At 37.3% G+C, this 18,721-nt stretch overlaps 1 protein-coding gene and 1 pseudogene across 2 annotated transcripts in view; both read right to left on the bottom strand.

Moving 5' to 3' along the window:
• The window catches only part of PRKG1 (protein kinase cGMP-dependent 1), a 1,320,572-nt gene that overhangs the window by 981,007 nt on the left and 320,844 nt on the right, over nt 1-18,721 (bottom strand). The gene's annotated exons all lie outside the window — the stretch shown is intronic.
• On the bottom strand, nt 2,752-3,805 carry LOC115834427 (annotated as a pseudogene).

The following is an 18,721-nucleotide window of genomic DNA, read 5'->3' as shown; positions in this document are numbered from 1 at the left end:
TAGGTCATCTAATTCTGGAGCTTACACTTTTAACCAATATTGAACTATTTAATAAGTAAATAAGTCTAGTGCTATTTGAAGCAAAAACAACTTCTTGCCTTGATTTTTGTTATCTAGGCTAATTTTTCCACAATGAAGAGATAAAAAGGTAATTATTTCGTATAATTTTTGAGGAAACAAATTACTGTGCTATGCATAAATATATCATATCATGGCAATATTTTATTTGGTAATAGTATGCTCACAAAAACTTTTTGAGGTTTGAGTTCCACCTCTGTCAATTAGTGTCTTTGTGAAAATAGAAGTGGTTTTTTTGTTTTGTTTTGTTGTTAACATCACTGAGCATCTATTTTTCCATATGTAAATTAATCTAACAAATGAATATAATGACAATATAAATGTCTACTATTTAGTTTCCATAGGGATTAAATGAGATAATGTATATAAAGTACTTAGATCAGTGCCCAGCATATTGTAACTGCTCAATAAATGCTTTCAAATAATTTAAAAATTGAACATTAAAATAACAGTAACAATATTCTGTTGTTAGGAAGATTATAAAGGATAGTCAACCTTAGTGTGCATGAGCTTTTGAGTAGAAAGAAAGGTATCCTTTAAGAAAATTACATTTACTGTGGTTGACAATGCAAGCTAGTAGTACTGTATCTAATTTGATTGACCTTAGTTTTTAAAGAGCTCATCTAAATAAGGGTCTTTCTGTAAAACCTCAGGAGATCCAATTTTTAAAATACTATACTCTATTAAATCAGATGATGGATATCTAAGACAGCACACTTCTTGGCACATAGGCCTCAGAAAATGCTAGAACGTATGCCAGGGAAAGTGTAGTTATTGACTCCACTGCTATTACTATTATCTCGTTCTGTCTGTATCTGTATTTTTCTCTGCTTCTCCGAGGCACTAAAATGAGAGCCTCACAATTGCCCAGGGAAGCAAGTCCTTGGATTTAGAAAGGCTGCAGAATCAATTTCAGGGTCAGTTTTGTTTGATTTTTACAATCTAGAGACCGATCTCATGTCAAACTGCAGAAAGAAACACATTCCAGATTTACACAAGGGTTAGAGAAAGACTGACTGATTGCATTTGCTCAAGTTGACTCTCAGGATGAGAGATGCACTTTTTTATATTTTTTTAAACATTGATGCCAAACCTTCTTTTAGTAACGTAGAAAAGCACAGTTGTCACTGGCCTCAGGACTGACAAGCAAAATGCAGAGATTCCCTTTTTCCAGCTGAGATCATCTCCAGATAAGAATTACTCAACTGGGAATGGGAAGGTGGAAATTGCACAATCCTGAACTGTCGAATATGGTGGCTTCACATAGCAATTTAGAACCTGAAATGAGGTTAATCTAATTGAGACGTGCTATAAATGCAAAATATACACTGGATGACAAAGACTTTGTGTGAAAAACAGAATTTAATGTGATGCACGATTTCCTAAGACTTACCGTCTGTGGTTTAGTAGCATTTATTTTATTTTTTAATTTTTAATTTTTGAGGGTACATAATAAGTGTATATATCTATGGGTCACATGAGGTATTTGGATCCAGGCATGCAATGCATAATAATCACATCAAGGTAAGTAGGGTGTCTATCACCTCAAGCATTTAACTTTTGTGTTTCAAGCAATCCAAATATACTCTTTTAGTCATTTTAAAATGAACAATTACATTAATTTTTACTATAGTCACCCTGTTGTGCTAGAAAATACTAGGTCTTATTTATTCTTTCTAACTATTTTTTGTACCCATTAACCATCCTCCTGCTACTACCCTTCCCAGCCTCTGGTAACCATTCTTCTACTCTCTATCTCCATGAGTTCAACTGCTTTTAATTTTTAGTTCTCACAGATAAGTGAGAACATGCGATGTTTGTCTTTCTGTGCCTAGCTTATTTCACTTAACATAGGCTAGCATTTATACTGCATATTTTTAACTACAATATAATTAGGTTCTGCAGAGTCTGAAAAGGGAAGTAATTTCATCTACTTTATAGATAAGAATAAGTATGGTTAATAGTTGTTGTATGCTTCTTACGTGTCATGTACTGTGCAAAGCATGTTTCATTCATAATTTCATTTAATCTTGCTCTATTAAAAAGTTACACGCTTAACTCCATTTTATAGATGAGCTAACTGAGTCTTGGAGGATTTAAGTAAGGTGCTTAAGATTACACAGCTGAAGCCTAGTTATATAAAGAGGTCAGTTTGGCTTCAAAGACCACACTAATACTAACTTATTTCTATGGTCACCCATTGAATCATTTGTGGAAAAGCACGGAATTGCACCATATACACACAAAAAAATTAAACAAAATGTTTTTTTTAATTCCTCTAAATCTCTGCAAGAAGGATATCTTCTTGCAGATAAATAGTTCTTCTGAAGTATCTGACCTTATCTGCTTCCTAGAAAATGCAGTCAAGTTGCAAATAAGGTGCAGTGTTTTCTTCTGTTACTGAATAAAACAATTTGGGTCAAATTGTACCTGAAGGTACTTAGAATCCAATTATACTTGATTCCTTGTTAAATCACTTATGCTAGTAACTGAACTTGTTAAAAGTAATTCCCAAGTATTTAAGGATAGAATGTTGAGTTATAAAATACATTTTGCCTTTTATTGTATGTCTTTATTTTTCACACACACATTGTATTTATTTGAGAGACAGAGCAAGAAAAGACAGAAGTGTTGGTGAGAGAAGAGGCCAGATGCCCAGCCAATGCCCACCCCTTATTTGTTACTGGCTGTCAGGTGTTTCCAGCTCATCTTTTCTGATTTGTGATTATTATTTTTTGGTGGTTCTGGATTTGCCTGCATGTGCTGCCATAGAGGTACTCATATGTCTCAGAACAGACACATTCAAACACACAGGACACACCAAGCTGGAACTGGTCAGCAATTGGGGTAACCCAGGGGCTGTTCTCCACTTTGCATACCTTCTTCTGATCAGTTAAATATAAGTTTCCTAGTTCTGGGGGCAGAAGGGTCAGGCAGTTGCCCTGAATGTTGAGTTCCTTAAGCTGGGTAAGCTCCCCAGTTTCCCTAGGCTGCAAGATCAGGTTGTTATCCCTAAAGCTGGGTATCTGCAACTTTGTGAGCTTCCTAATAGCTGGTTGCAGGATTTCAAAATCATTGTCACTTACATAAGAGTGCACGGAAGGTGGTAAGGTAGATCAAGTTTCCAGGAAGAGAATTTTCATTCAAATTGTACATCAAGTCCAGAAGGTCAAGAGCTCGGTAGAAAGCAAAATCCTTCAGGCAAAGTATTTAGCCCATTCATGCCCAGGTTCACGTGTTTGAGTTTCTGAAGGCTGCTGATCTGGGTGGGCAGCTCCTCAATCTGGCTATTAAGGAAGTTGAGCACTTCCAAATTCTTCAGTTCTGCTGTGTTTGGTGGCACCACTGTGAGCTTGTTATGGCTGAGGACCAGTTGTATGGTACGGGATAAGGAAAATGTGCCATTGACATACAGCATGTTGTAGATGACCTAGTCACCCTGTCTACTTCCTGGCTTTCCACAAACTTTTTCAGAGTCTTGGACATGGTCACGAAGAGCACCACCTAACAGCATGGGCATGGAATGACAGACTGCGGCAGGATGCACTTTTATTGTACTTCTCAATCTATTTACATGTATTTGCTAGAAGAGCAACCTTTCTTTTTGAACTTGGCCAAATGTACAAAGCCACGGTTATTTGAACACTTATTTTATGACAGTGTAGTGATAAGGGAGATGGTCAACACATTTTGGTAGAAAGATGCCTGGGAGATAAATCCCAGACTGAAACTTGAACTGTATCCTCATCTGTATGCTACTTCCAAAAGACGGATATTTTCTAATAACTGAGAGTAAAGAATCTCCTTGCTGTTCACCAGTTTTATGTGCCTAAAGTAGTGACAATAAATTGACAGTAGTCCACAGAGCAGAAAGGAAGGGAAAACAGCAAACAATGGCCACTACAAACCCAGCAATAGCACAAAGCAGGCCAAAAATTGTTAACTAGGTCAAAGAATTATGTTCTTGGTTCCTTTCTTCTAGGGATCTATAAAATAGTTCAAATATGTTGTTTCACTTATCTGTACACTCTTTCCCTGGAGGAATAGAGCTTGGTAGAGATTCCCATTCAGCAAGAGATAAAATGGAAGCAGAAAAGAGAACACTGACTTGGCCCAAGTCTGTTAACTAGTTTGTAATAGCTGCTCAAAGCACTCAGAATCTCCTTCAAGGGAGTAAGTGGAGAACCCAGTGAATGCTGGGCTATCTAGGAATCTTTCAAAGAAGAGAATTCAGAATTCACAGGAATGTGTAAGAAACCAATTTGAGACTGTATATTTTAACAAAATTGTCACAAATTTTCATGGTATATGCTTATAAAAAGAAATGGCAAGGATAATGCTATAGTTAGCCAGCAGTTATGCATGAAGTGTTATTACAGAAATTATTTAAGTGTCATGGGAAATGTCCCAACTTAAGACAAAATGAAAGCAAATCAATGATGTAGGACTTCTGTCAACAAAATGAAGAGAAGAAATTTAAGCTCGGATTCTAAGCAATTTATCAAGATAGCCTCTAATTTAAAATATGTCAAAGTGAGCACAGAGAAGAACTTTCACAAAATACTCAAGAATTTCATTTTATTTAAACATACTCTAGCTTTCCTCCTCTGTTAAAGATTTTTATGAAAAAAAATCTTTTGATAAAAGTAATCTTTAAATCCCCCGATCAGGTGTCATGATTCCTTGTCCTTGGAATTTCCCTCTGCTTTCCCTACTCTGCATTCAGATGCCTGACAGTGTTAACTCCTCACCCAACTCCACCCCTTTATGCAATCCTCTTCAGTATTTCCACAGCATTTAAAGTCTTTACCATATACTAATCTTATACTTATTTATTCTTACATAATCTTAAAAACCTATCTATATTGAAAAATGTGTCATATAATGATACTAGTCAATACCATTTGGGTCCTTATCAACGATTTGACATCATGCTAAATATTTTACATGTACCATTTTATTTAACCTTCATGATAACCCATTGAAGTAGGCATATTTGTCATCCTCATTTTACATCCCTAGAAAAGTAAAAGCTTACCAAATCCTTATGACATTTTATCTTTAGAAAGTGAGACTGGAAGAGGACCTTGACTGCCAGGCTAAGAAACATGAATTTCCATATTTTCACACATCAAGCAGATATCTACTGAATGCCTACCATGCCACAGTCTCTGAACAAAAGGCTGAGGACACATAAGTAAGTAGAGTGTAATTCTGTCTCCAAAGAGTTCCCAGTCTAGTGGATAATTTGGCCAAGGAAACATACAATTGCAATTATTGGATCAAATAAGCTACAATATAAAGTGTGTAGGAGGTACCACAGCACAGAGGATGAAAGGATTAACTCAGAGAAGGCTTTGCAGAAGATGTTTGGGCTGGCTTGTGGAATGGTTAGGAAAGAATAAAAAGAATGGCAGGTACAATTGCCCATTACAGGAGAGAGTGTGGTTAGAGAGGCTAAATCAGCTATGCCAGAGGAACAGATGGGTCAGGTTTTGGAGACCCTGGCATAACCTGGCTAAATAATCCAGACTTTATTCTATAGGAAATAGAAGGCATTGATGGATTGTTAAGTAACAGGATTGTTAAGTAACTGCTGTTGAGAGCATGGTGACAGGAGTTGCAATGTTCAGAATAAACCCCAGGTTATCCTTGACTTTCTTTATGAGTTTCCCATTATTCATCTTCCTTGTCCTTGAACTCTGGCCTGTCCTGGCCTCCTTACTACTCTGGGCTCTTTACACTTTTATTCTTTATGTTAGTTGCTTCTTTCCCTTTCAGCTACTTTGAGATGTCCCCAGTTTATTCTGTTTAGGATTCATTATGTGTATTTAATGTCATTTACACATAAGGAGAGCCAAGGGTGTTTGTGTGCATGTTAGGAAGAATACAATGAACTAAGATGAATAAGACATAGCTTCTGCTATTTCAATAAAATTGGGGGTTACTAATTTTAATCTTAAAATCAAATATTTGTGACTACTTTATATTTTTCTCACTTGAATACTAAATTAGTTTTGCCCACATGTGACTCTTGATTAACTTGTAAAATATCTGCAGTATGCAGGCTGTAAGAGGGGAAAACACTCATAAAAATTAAACACATGTAAACCATGTATATAAAAAATTCAGCAATAGTTGGGTGTATAATTGGTGCTTGGAAAAAGTGTAAAATGAATCTGAATCTAAAGTGCAGTTGGCTAGCAGAATTTCAGTCCCTGTGATACCTGCAGGACATGCGTGAAGGGGGAAAAATAAAAGACCTTTCATACCCATTAAATTACATCTTGTAGGCAGATACCTACCAACTTACCTGACCATGGAGATTACCAGCTACTTGCAACTGGGCTGCAGATTGTGTGTGGGAAGATTTCTTGGCTATTAGAAAAAGTCAAGAGCTCATTTTATGCACCCAGCTCAAAAAAAGTTTAACTGTCCACTCATTTTTGTACAATATCTCAAGCCTCATTCAGAATAAAAAAGCCATGTCATGAGTTGGTGACTGCTGCTTCAAGTTTTCTGTAATAGTCCTTGAAAAGAAACTTTGAAATGTATTAATATTTGAAACTAGAGTGTCCTAAATTTTAAGGCATCAGTAATAATACCATTATCACAATTCATTTTTGTCTAACTCTGTTTTTTTTTTTTTTTTTTTTTTTTTTTTTTTTTTTTTGAGACGGAGTCTTGCTCTTGTCACCCAGGCTGGAATGCAATGGCATGATCTCAGCTCACTGCAACCTCCACCTCCCGGGTTCAAGCAACTCTCCTGCCTCAGCCCTCTGAGTAGCTGGGATTACAGGTACCCGCCATCACGCCTGGCTAATTTCTGTATTTTTAGTAGAGATGGTGTTTTACCATGTTGGCCAGGCTGGTCTTGAACTCCTGACCTAGTGATCCGCCTGCCTCTGCCTCCCAAAGTGCTGGGATTACAGGCGTGAGCCACTGTGCCCGGCCCCAACTTTGTCTTAAGAACAAAATATTCCTTACATGATTTAAGAACTCTTCATTCTATAAAGTAATAAAGCCACACATTTGTCCGCTTTAATAATATAAACACAGTTTTCATTTGATTTATCATAATTATTTCTTTACTTTTTTTGTTCAACAATCAAAGTAGTATCTCATAAATTAGCTCTGAGAGTCTCCACACAAACTTTGCCCAAGGGGACATTTGAATAAAATTCTTAAAGAGAATCTCTCTTAGATTTTCTTGTGCCCATTCAAAATGAGATAAACTCAAAAGTTTGTTGAAAACAGAATGGTTATTTCTACTCCATCTTTCTGTTAGTCAGATTGTAATGGCTCTGGGAATGTTACTGGTTAGTGTTTTCATTGATCCTGTTGTGATTAACCTCATCTATCCCTGACCTGGAGGGTAAACCCAATTATAGGAGATTTTGAAAGAACAAATATCAAATTAAATGTGATATAAACAGGCTACAAAACTCTGAAGACACAGATTAGATGCAGACAAATCAAATGAGTTATCCAAACAGGACCTACTCATCTCTACACATTATTTTATCACTTCTCCCTCTTGACTGAAATGCTCACTATATAATTGTGGAGCTTTCTCTCAAATCCCCGTGCATAACTATTCTGATATTTAATTCTTTCTAATATCACATATTTATGCAAAACCTCTAGGATAGTAGAAATATCATTGAAATTGACCCAAAACTGAATTATCTTTTCCATTTATTGGCTATGTGGTCTCAGGAAAGTCACTTAGATAATCCACGCTGTATTTTCCCATAGGATTGCTTATAAGGATTAAACCGGATAGTCAGTGCCTCGGCCAAATTCAAAATATACTAAGAACTCAATAAATGGCCCCTTTTACCAATAAAATTCCAGATTAGTATTCAAGATGTCCTACCTTCCCATAAAAATACTGTGATCACATATTCTCTTTCTTAAAGTTTCTTTATTATTTATAACTTTTACACTAAACTTGTTCAAAGCTGGATTTATTTTATTGGAACAACAAATGTCACCTGTTATATTTGCTTATTTGCACCCGTATATTCAGCATAACCAATCACCTCTCACATGAGCAATTACGAAACTCATTACACTTCTAAAGTCAAGGCCATTAAACTTTTCAATACATTACAGTTGTGACTTGCTGGAAGATCAGTGATGGCTGTTTCTTCTTTTGTCTCATGTTATGAAATCTCAAGAAATCAATCAGTTTTTTTTATTTCAAAAAGTTCCTTTATTTGGGCCGGGCGCAGTGGCTCAAGCCTGTAATCCCAGCACTTTGGGAGGCTGAGGCGGGCGGATCACGAGGTCAGGAGATCGAGACCATCCTGGCTAACACGGTGAAACCCCGTCTCCACTAAAAATACAAAAAAATTAGCCGGGCGTGTTGGCGGGCGCCTGTAGTCCCAGCTACTCGGGAGGCTGAGGCAGGAGAATGGCGTGAACCCGGGAGGCGGAGCTTGCAGTGAGCCGAGATCGCGCCACTGCACTCCAGCCTGGGCGACAGAGCGAGACTCCGTCTCAAAAAAAAAAAAAAAAAGTTCCTTTGTTTGGACATAATATTGAAATAACTTGTCAGAATGTTAAGAGCTCAATACTCATTTCTCCTAATTGCTTTGAATAGTAGTACACAGAATCTCATTACAAACTTTGTTCTCTACTGTAATGTAGTTTGAAAATCATATCCCAGCCAAGTTAATATTTGCTTGTTCAACGTTTATAGTAATTACAGTTGTTTTGGAAAAATGACATGAGTATAAACCAACTCAAGGGCATAGATGTGAGACCAATGGAGACACACAGTTAGAATTGCAGAACTTGATGAGGGCCTGCCAGCTGTCTCATGTTGAAAACTTAAATGGCCATTTCCAAGACAGTGTAATAATGCATATGAAAATTTCACAGAGTCCACAAATTCAGTCCTCATAAGAAAAGCCAATGGGCAGCTCAGAAATAGAATCTCATCTTTCATTTCTATAACTCATTTTTCTTGGATGAATGCTTACTTCCTGTATGATGAATGTTCATAATTCTTTTTAGTTGTCAGTAGTTATCCAAGTTTCCTAAGCAATATACTTAGAAGATGGAAACCAAGGGAAGAGAGTTGAATATTGTAACTGAAACAGCTTGCAAAAGAGTTGATCTGAAGTGTATTTCATCATCCACATAATTGTTACTGTACTGCTTGGTAATTAGCTGTGAATGATAAGTGGTTCATGTAAATGAGCGTATTGCAACTATTACTAATATAGAAATCTTTTGTAAGACCTTAGAATTTACAAACTGTGTTCACATGCATTATCCCATTTAATTAATCTCACCTTTATCTTTTTTTTTCCTGCCAACTCCAGCATTTCAGGGATCAGCTAGAGGAAAAACAGACAGCATGTGATCATATTACAGAGGGACTCTGAGATTCTCAGCATCTCTGAGGGATGTTTGTAGTTTAATAAATATTGAGGGAGATGTAAAACCTATGCCACCTGGCAAGCCCTGGCTCTACCATGATGTTGCTCTGTGACCTTGCACAACATTCTTAAGTGTATAAATATGTACATACATGTACAAAAATATATCTGTGTATTAAAGTTTCTGAATCAAAGTTTTCTTATTCGTAAAAAGGTGAAGACCAGCCTGCCTCATGTCAAGAAAGATTAGACCTCATTATACTTCTTGTTTGTGTCCTTTACCAGTTGCTGCACAGACTGAATACAGTAGGCAGCTCTTATCCATGAGTTCCACACCCATGGATTCATCCAAATGCAAATCAAAACTATTCAGAAAAATGTTTTCAGGAAATTCCAAAAAGCAAAACTTGAATTTGCTGTGTGCCAAGTGCTACATTGAATCCATGAGAATGAAGTGGTATGTAAGCCTTTTATTTGGTATTATAAGTAACCTAGAAATGATTTAAGGTATACAGGAGGATGTGTCTGGGTTATATGAAAATATTATGCTATTTTATTTAGAGAATTGAGCATCTGCAAATTTTGGTATCCGCACTGGGTCCTGGAACCAATCCCCCACGGATACCAAGGGACAACTGTATATATAATAGGGCTACATACTACAAAAGTCAGAATTAAGAAGCATTTGTTTTATTTCTTTTCCATCTCAGTCTTTAACCTATAGGGAAGAGAACACTTCTTTCTCATGCTGGAAGGTCCAAAGAAGTTACTCTGATTGTTCCTGGTTCATGCCTTTGAGAAATCAGGACAGATAATGAGGTCTAATCTTTCTTGACATAGGGAAGGCTGGACTTTACCCTTTGTAGTAAAATTCATCCATAAAAACAAAGTGAAATAAGATAGAATAGACTCTGAATAAGAGGGGAGAGACAGAAAAGGAAGGGTAGAACTGTGTCTTCCTCTTTACTCATCTAGAAAGGGGAATAGATGTATTGAAGCCAGAATCCAGTAAGCTCGCCTCTCTCTTATAGGGCCAATCTGACACAGATTTTCAGGTTATGGCCCCTCTTCCCAAACATTATTTAGGTTTAGACTTTGCCCAAGACTCCACGAATTAAAATTTAATCCAGAATATCAGTTATGAGGAAGAATGTTCTACATGACTTAAAAACAATCCCACATACACATACCCTACACACACACACACACACACACACACACACACACACACTGCAACTTAATGGGAATTGTGTTTGTCTCTAAATATCTTTCTTTATCAGTGTGGAATAATGATATCAGCCATGTCACAAGATTATGACAAAACTAAACTGAGATAATGAAACATTACGATTACCAACTGCTAAAGGAATGCTGTTAGATAATATCGCCCATAAATTAAATGTCACCATATGGCCTCCTGATTAGTCCCATAGTGAAAAACTTGGCAATATGTCCTACCAAAGAATAAGCTTTTACAGTGAGAATAAAATTGTGTACCCCACTATTTGGGGACTGGAAATAGTATATTTGTGAAGGTTCATTCATCAGCTATGAGTCTATAAATAAGTTTAGGTATATGTTTATATAAACACTGAAATACACACACACACACACACACACACATATCCATCTGAACATTCCCTATGTTTGTTTACATATCTCTCTATGTCATTGTAATTTTAATATGGTCCTTTAGACATGTGCAGAACCAGCTGTTTCTATCATCCTTTCTCACCTACCCCTACCTCATTTCGCATGAAATGTTATACCTCATCTCACAGTGCACATTAATCAGATTTACAGTCTTCATATAATGATCATTCCCACCCATTAGGACTTCTGGGTCACCCTGACAGTGAGTTGGCTGCCTCTCACTCTGGGGCTATTTGTCATAGCGCAGTTTTCCTTAGAAGATGCAGTTCTGCCATAACTATTAACTCCAACACTATTGTAAAACAATGTTGAGTGAGAGTTTTGTAGTTTTCATTTTCCAGCTATTTTTCTGTTCCATCATAGATGCCAGTGAATGACCATATTCTAGGAAAGATAAGGGAAAACCTAGAGCTAGGTCCTGAGCACAGGAGAATGGGTCCACTCAGCTTGCTGCAAAGAGACCTAGACGATATCAGGAAGGGCTGGGAGCAGTGGCTCACGCCTGTAATCCCAGCACTTTTGGAGGCCAAGGCTGGCAGATCACCTGAGGTCAGGAGTTCGAGGCCAGAGAAACTGCATCTCTACTAAAAATACAAAATTAGCCAGGCGTGGTGGCACATGCCTGTAATCCCAGCTACTGGGGAGGCTAAGGCAGGAGAATCACTTGAACCCGGGAGGTGGAGGTTGTGGTGAGCCAAGATCATGCCATTGCACTCCAGCCTGGGTAACAAGAGTGAAACACCATCCCCCCTCCAAAAAAATATATCAGAAAGAAGGCCTACAGGTGTGGTGCTTCCCCCGCCCCAGGCCCTCCTTTCCATAGTATGTTTACTTTTCAGAAGAACCTCTGATGGAATCCAAGTGTTTTGCTACGGGCAGATGATAATCTTCTCCTTGTCTAATGACATGGAAATCAGAACAAGCCAACACAGATGGTGAAATAAAAAGGTAAAGCAAATTTGGTTGGTTGAACCTACATTTTGCAATGCTACAGATTTATGAACACTTTTGGTCAAGCAGCCATTCACTGTGATTCATGGAGATCTAAGGTACCGGTCCTCAAATTCCAAACTTCTGTCTTTCCCAAAGTGGGCCAGTGAATACTTCTTCACCTGTTGTACACAAATGTCAAGCAACTGCCAATGTTCTCTAGGGACAAGTCAGTTAGTGATATGAGACACTGAATGAAAGCAACAGTTACACTGAACTGTTGCATGTAACTGAACACACCATCTAAGTGCTAACAGGCATACTGAGGAAGTGACCTTATTCAGCAAATATTTTTTAAGAACTCATGACACTGAAGGATACAAAGATGGATATGAGACAAATTCTGGTTTCTAGAAGCTTACAGTTGAGCACAGACAATCAAACTTGCACATAAATAATCACAAACCAAGGCAGTATGTAATAAACACCCTCATGAGAGATACACAATGGTTAAGAGCTGAAAAGAGGGAGGATCTTTTTAATGTTCAAGTATTTTAAGAAAGGCTTCAGGGAGGAGATGCCTTTTGAACTTGACCCTGAGAAATGCTTACCATGTGAAAAGTGCTGTACACACTCTTCATTCCCTTTTTCTGCACCCATAATGACCTTTTCTCAGATGCATAATCTGCTTCTTCTGTTCCGAGATCTGCAAAGGCTAGAAACAGCCTTCTTGACTCAACCTAACCTAACACCTATACCTCAGGGAAGCCATTTGTGACTCCAGAATGAAACCTGATCACCCTGCTGGCATAGCAGTTTGCACCTGTCTTTCCCAGCACCAACCATAGTGTGCAATTTTGCATTCATTTGGGTGACCTTTTAATATTAAGAACTGCCTACCCACCTGGACGGCAAGTTCCATAAGGGGGGCACCTTGTCTCATTTGTTCAATGTTGTATCCTTACAACTAACTGAAAGCACCCATAGAAGGCACTCAGTAACATTGGCCATATGTCTAAGTGACGGGCATGAGAAAAAAAGTATACAGATAAAAAAAACTGAAGGCTAAACAGGAAATAGTGACATAGTAGCAAAAAAATAAAAAAAAATTAAAATATGGGTATAGTGAAAAGTCAGCCAAGTATAAGAGGCCACACTATTGAATGTGAATTTTTACTTATCCTTCCATGAACTCTTCCTGAATCTCACCAGCCAGGACACATTCCTCCTTCTAAGTACTTTCTGCGTTTGCTATGGAATGATTTCTGTTAACCTTGCTCTTCATTAAACTGTGTGAGGACAGAAAAACTTCTTATTCATGTCTACATCCTCCATAGCCCAGAGCACAATGTTCATAATAGGTTCTTTTTTAAAAAGGGTGTATTGAATTTCCTTTGCTCAATAGGACATGAAGATATTGGAGCAGGTGAGAGCTGCGTTCCATGTGATACTATAGGAAATTTTGGGGGGGTTTAAATTTAAGGAGTGCAAGTATAATTTTGTTATATAGATATATCGTGTAGTGGTGAAGTCTGGCCTTATAGGGTATCCATCACCTGAACAATGTACATTATACCCATTAGGTAATTTCTCAACATCTACCCCCCATTCCACTCTCTCACCTTTTAGTCTCCAATGCCTATTATTCTACACTCTATGCCCATGTGTACACATTATTTACTTCCTATGAATAAGTGAGAACGCACAATATTTTTCTGTTTCTGAGTTGTTTCACTTAAGACAATGACCTCCAGTTCCATCCACGTAGTTGCAAAAGACACAATTTCATTCTTTTCTATGACTAAATAGTATTCCATTGTACACATGGATACTACATTTTCTTTATCCAATCATCTGTTGATGGACAGTTAGGTTGATTCCATATCTTTGCTATTATGAATAGTATTGCAATAAACATATGAATGCAGGTATCTTCTTCATATAACAATTTTTTTTTTCCTTTGGGTAGATACCCTGTAGAGGGATTGCCGGTTTGAATGGTAGTTCTATTTGCAGTTATTTGAGAAATCTCCGTACTGTTTTCCATAGAGGTTGTACTAACTTATATTCTCAGTAATTGTGTATGAGTGTTTCATTTTCTCTGCATCCTCACCAACATCCGTTATTTCTTGTATTTTTAGTAATAGCCATCCTGACTGGTATAAGATGCTAACTCATTGTGGTTTTAATTTGCTTTTTTCCAATTAACGATGTTAAGCATTTTTCATACGCTTGCTGGCCATTTGTATATCTTCTTTTGAAAAATACATATTCATGTCATTTGTCCACTTTTTAATGGGGTTATTTTTGTTGTTGTTGCTGTCATTGAGTTGTAGGAGTGCCTTGTAAATTCCGGATATTAGTTTTCTGTTGGATGCATAGTTTGCAAGTATTTTCTCCCATTCTGTAGGTTCTCTGTTCACTCTGTTGATTATTTAATCCAATAGGAGTTTATGAAAGAGACTGGGATTTGAAAGACACTTGTGTTGGTTACTAAGATATTGCCTCTTAGCTCTAAACCCATCTTTCTGTTCTTTGTTTTCTGATGCAGACTTCATGGTTCAGCAGACTACATTTGTTGCACTTGACCAACTGGAAGACTGTTCATACCTGCCAGAAGAAGCCCTGGGGGAGGCAAGAAAGCAAGAGGAGGGAGAAGGAACTTACCCCTTCCTGCTTGGCTGTCTTTTTGATTACATTACCCCAGGATTAGAACTTGACCTGGGCAGCAGCAATGGGTCCCACTTTCCAGCTTTCTCTGCACTCCCAGAACAAGCGTCATCATACCCTCAGCACCAGCACCAGTTGGTGGTGCCCCCTCCTCAAAGGTCTCAGCTCCTTGCCAAAGTTTGATAATACCACCTCCTCAGAAGACTGGGTTCCAGTTCAGTGAGATCTCATCTGAGCTTGCAGGTCCTAAAACCCCACTTTTTCCCTTTAATTTACCCTAAATGTGCAATTGCTTCTTGCAGTTACTGGCTCTGTGTTATTCTAGTATTATTTTTCTAGCACCTCTCCTCAACCTGCTTGAACAATTTCTATATTTAATCACTTCTGATAAAATATCTCACATTATCTAGTTTCCTTGCCACACACTGACTACTGATTGTTAGGGACCAGTGAGAAGGCTAATGTAATAGCCCTGCTATTACCTTGCTCAAGAAAAAGGCAATAAATCTAGAAATAGAGAGATGAGAATAAGAATGAAAAGATATTAACAATAACATCAGCTAACACTCACTGAGCAATAGGCCCACGTGCTTTTTATGAAATATGTAATTTAATCATTGCAAAATCCCTAGGATGTAGTTAGTATCAATAGGCCTATTAACATACAAGGAAACTGAAATATAAAGAAGTTAAATGGCTTGTGCACGATCATCAGAGAGTAAATAGTGAAATAGGCAGAGACCTGTTTCTAGCTAAGCAAAAAGTCAACACTTTAAGCACCTCTGTACTTAACCAGTTTCCCTGCCACCACAATTACTCACAGAAATTACAAGTAATCTATATAAAGTAACATAACAAAGCAAAAAAGTGGTACAGGAGAACAAGGGAAAGGAATTCATTCTGACAAGTTCTGAGATGTAGCAAAGCTCCATGGGATAAGTTAGCACATAAATATTTAATATACCTTAGGTACTTGAATTCCCAGTTGTTAATTGTTTCATTTTCTTATTTGGATTTCAAATTACTTTTCTTTGATTTAAGAGGGAAATAAACTAAAAGGTGGGGCTCAATAGACATAATCTACATTTATGTTTACTGAATACCTGAATTTTGACAACTAAAAACTTAGTGAAACAAAGTGAGATAAAATAGACTTTCTCAGGGAATCTCTTCTTTCCTTGATGCTATATTAACCTGCTCTTAATACACAGAAAAATTAAGTTCTTAAAATTATTTAGAGTACCTCAAAAGTATAGCATAAAACTTTATAAAAGATGGACAAATATAAATAATATAGAATATATTTCAGTCTCTGGTGTTTTATGTTCATCAGAGCTATTCCAAAAATTAACTGTCATAAAGTACATAGAATATTTGGTCTAATGCCTATTGTCTCTACTCAGGACAGCCTCTACTTTACATATTTAAATAAAAGGTAAGTAAACTTAGAGACCAGGAACTCAAAAATAAACATGAAATTGAGGAAAATGCAAGATACATGTTAAATATTGAAGCACCATTCTACTTGAAAAAAGAACTCCAGTTTTCACCACCACTATCAGAAATAAGGAAAGGAGAGTCAATAAAACAGAGTGTTTAGTAGCAAATGCTCTGGAAAAGATCATCTTGGAGTCAAATCCTGGTGCCACCACTGATTGCTTTACCTTGGGCAAGTTACTTAACCTCCACAGTCTTCTCAACTTCTTTTTCTACAAAATTAAGATAATACTTTCCTATGCTGAAAAGCTAAGGGAAGTATCTGGAACATGCTAAACACTCAGTAAAGGTCAACTCTCATTTTACCTGGAAAACATGAAGTATAAAGGGATTGTGTGTATGCATGTACATAAATATATCTGCATAGTAGTTATTCATTATATTAATATATATATAATATATTAACACTGTATAATAATGCATTATCATTAAGTATCGAATTCTTATACAAACTGCAAGTTTGTTGATATTTCTCTAACTCAGGAAGGGGGCAATTGATACTCAGAATCCAGGAGAAACAGTCTGCTCCCCATTTTCACACTTCTGAAATGTGTAAGGCAGCAGGTGGAAGATGGTACTGCAGACAAAAGAACACTTGAGTGGGAGCCATTAGACTCCATGACTTCAAACAAATCCCTTTGACCTTTCTAAGTTGAAGTTTCTTCAATGGATAAATGGAGATATTCTCAACTTCCTTAGAGGAGTTTTGAGGGATTTAGTAAAATCACATAACTTTTGGCAATGTAAGTAAATGAACTTTGCAAAATACTCTGTAAGCTCCTTTCATAATTTCTGCTAATATTGTCTTCAATGGGATGAGTTGGTCGTGAATCCTGCCTCCTCAGAGAAGAATGATGAGACTAAGTCTTCTTTAATAGATGTTGTACATGGAGAGCAAAGCACAAACTTCTTTCCTGGACAGCTGAATTAATCCAGACATTGAAAACATCCAGACATTGAACATATACTCCTGAGTGAGAGAAAGCCGATTAGCATCTCTCACAGGAAAAGGCATTCAGAATGGACATGTTTATTTTCTCTGCCTTCCCTCAAACATACACATATCAACTATGGAAACTCCCAGAACTACACAAGGGTACAACCAAGGCCATACTGGGTAAAAGCCTGGCTTTACATGGAAAGTTGAAGAGGGAAATATGCATATCAATTTCAAATAGGTGATTTTCAAGCCCAAATCTCACTCTTGAATTCTGATATGCAACTTGTCATTCTCTCCTGTGAAACCAAAATTTCAAAAAGAAGCCCCAAATGTAAGTCAACTATGAAATCTGGGTACAAATGCCATATTCTCTCTGCAATATACTCTCTGAGCCTATCCAGTGTAATGGAATGAAAAGAAAGCAGACTTTGACTCAGACCAAACTTAATTTCAATCCAGGTTCTGTTACTGTGAGGCCCTAAATAAGTCACTAAATCATCCTCGCTGTAGCATTGTCTTCAGTAAAATAATGGTCATATAATGTCTACTTTCCAGAGCTATTCCAAGAATTAACTGTCATATGGTACACATAATATTTGCTTTAGTATCTATTGCATCTACTCAGGACTGCCTCCAAGAAGTGATGACCTGAGGCTTCCAATAGTCAGACAGAAACTGAACATATTCAACCTCTTATTCCTCTGTGGTGTGTGATAGTTATTCTGATTACAAAAGCCCTCCATATCAGGAATGTGATATTAATTCACAATATATGTGCTTAGCAAGTCAAATTCTCTAGGAAGAAAATGATATTTTTATCCAGAAAAACATAAAACAATGCAAAATGTTACACTTTTGCACAGTCAAAACAACTGCTCCAGGAAGCTGGAGCAGAGAAAAAAGGAATCCTATTTTGGTGTTCACATGGCTATAAGGAAGATGCTAAAATCAGCACATTCTCCTGAGTGCATGAACCACTCAAGGTATAGAACATTGTGTTCATGCTGCCCTGAAGGCCAATTGAAAGGCTTCTGCAAGGTAAACAGGTCTTAGAAAGTTTTTGTTTTTGAGGATTTTTCTGGAAAAAGTTATTTATTTACTTATTATTTGGAGAGAGGCACCCTTTCCAGTAAAGTGGTCTCTTGTAAATTAGCCCTTTAACAAATGCATCTACCAGTCACCCCCAACAGCTTTTCTGTGCAGGAAGCCAACATAAAGGAAAATTAGTAAGTCAAGCCACAAAAGTATACATATAATTCAAGTATACATATAATTCAAGGGCATTTCTGAAAATGTATAAAGCAGGATAGGAGGTCTATTCTTTAAAGTTACTGTTCTTTTTCTAAAATGGAAATTTTGGTGGTGGGAGAAGAGGGCCATTGTGCTCTGAAACTCTACTTTTGGAAGAACTAGGGTAGCAGTCTCATAGCTATTGCCCTAAAATTGAAGGGCTCTCTTTCCAGGGGGTGATTATGTTCCTATAGGATGCAAGCTCAGTCCTGTGACTCACTCCATCCCCAGACCTTCAGTAAGGCTCTGGAAAATAGGATCTGTCCAACTG

Source organism: Nomascus leucogenys, chromosome 3 (assembly GCF_006542625.1).
Source record: "Nomascus leucogenys isolate Asia chromosome 3, Asia_NLE_v1, whole genome shotgun sequence".
Classification (NCBI taxonomy): Eukaryota; Metazoa; Chordata; class Mammalia; order Primates; family Hylobatidae; genus Nomascus; species Nomascus leucogenys.
The sequence above is the reverse complement of the archived record's forward strand: the minus strand, read 5'-3'. Positions and strand labels throughout refer to the sequence as shown.